The 1,623-nt window shown below is 46.3% G+C and overlaps 1 non-coding gene across 1 annotated transcript; it reads right to left on the minus strand.

Annotated features, from left to right (window-relative positions):
• Positions 1 to 605: 605 nt before the first annotated feature.
• On the minus strand, positions 606 to 767 carry LOC122104494. Its single transcript, XR_006146945.1, has one exon. It is a non-coding gene; the product is annotated as a U1 spliceosomal RNA (small nuclear RNA).
• Between the last annotated feature and the right edge of the window lie 856 nt (positions 768 to 1,623).

Genomic DNA, 1,623 nt, shown 5'->3' on the forward strand with positions numbered 1-1,623 from the left:
AGTACATTTCTTATCAAGCGTTGTTGCCTCCTCCTTTGTTTCCCCTTTTATCCCTACTCCTCTCCATCCCCCCATCCCACGGCAAAGTTGTAAAAAGTTCGTTTTTCGACATAACGTCTGCCTTTGACTTTCTGTTCCAGTTCTTCTGATTTATTCTTGACTCCTGATATGCTATTTTCCATTTCACTTATTCTGTTAACTATGACTTCTACTGGTGTTTGCATTGTGGAAAATGAGCCCTTTATGCTATTAATATCAGTTCTCCAAGTATTAATTTCATCTGTTAATGAAGGGTTTACTGTGTTTTTTATTTTCTTTGTCGGTCGTGGGGCTTGAACTCTGGGCCTGAGTGCTTTCTCTCAGCTGTTCAGCTCATGGCGAGTGCTCTACTACTTGAGCTACAGCACCACTTCCAGTTTTCTGGTGGTTTATTGGAGATAAAATTTCAAGGACTTCCTGCCCGGTCTGGCTTTGAACCATGATCCTCAGATCTCAGCTTCTTGAGTAGCTAGGATTACAGGCAAGATCTGTTGATGCCTGGCTTAAGAAATCTTGGAATTCCTTTGTCATGTGTTCTTTCTTTTTCTTTTTTTAAATTTTTTACCAGGGGAGAGCACGAATGTCATTCCCCACTACTGCAAATTATGCAATTGAGTTTCCCACTTTGGGGAAATCACAAGGCTCAGCACATCTGTAGTGCAATGGATAATCCTCGCCCTGGGAAAACCACCTTCGTGATCATGGTATCTCCCCTACCAGGTAAATATTCATGTCTTCCTTCTCCTATTGATACTTTCACATTTCCCCCTTTATTTCTTTGGCCAATTCCATCATCATTTCTTTAATGGTTCTTTTGTCCTCCATCTCTTCTTCACTTTCACTGGGGTCCTTCCCTGGGTTGTTGTTAGATTTGGGATTTGGTTTGTTGTCCTGATAGTCCATGAATCATGTCTTCTTTCATTGTGATTTACATATTTGGGTCCTGGGATTGTGGGGGTCGTGACCTGAGCTTGGCCTGCTCACACCAGAATGATGTGACAGCCCTCACTTGTCCCGGGCTAGTTGACACTGGGTAGGCCAGCCCATGCCAACAAGCACATGTGCATGCGCTGTCTCCAGCTGGCTGAGAGGAGCATGGTCCCGTCTGCAGTGGGGGATGGCAAGGTTAGAATCGGGACTTCAGGAGGGTTGGGCTACCAACATGGGCACAAGATTTGTTTGTGCCTTGGCCCTGGGTTGGGTCTGTCCCCACAAGTGGTCTATGCTTGGCCTCCTATGGCTGGTGGGCACATGTGCATGCTTGATGTATCTGAGGATGAGATCTACCAGAAATTGTTCCATTGGAAATGTCTGCTGCACAATTATGGAAACAGTAGATTCAAGACTCTGAGAGACAGGCATGAGGTTTGTGGAGAGGCAGGCACCCTAGAGGGGAACTCTCTGCTAGCAGCTACAGCGTGATTCCTGGGCTTCTGGTAGGGGCCTGTGAATGCATGAGTTTGGGCTCCTGATGGGGGATTGCTCTACCAGTGCCAGCAGGTGCTCACGATAGGGGGTTGCTTCTCCTGTAGCTGGCACTCATGTTCACTTAGCAACTGCAGCTGATGAAATGCTTCTCCTGCA

This window comes from Dipodomys spectabilis, unplaced genomic scaffold (assembly GCF_019054845.1).
Source record: "Dipodomys spectabilis isolate Male_0828 unplaced genomic scaffold, ASM1905484v1 ptg000025l, whole genome shotgun sequence".
Classification (NCBI taxonomy): domain Eukaryota; kingdom Metazoa; phylum Chordata; class Mammalia; order Rodentia; family Heteromyidae; genus Dipodomys; species Dipodomys spectabilis.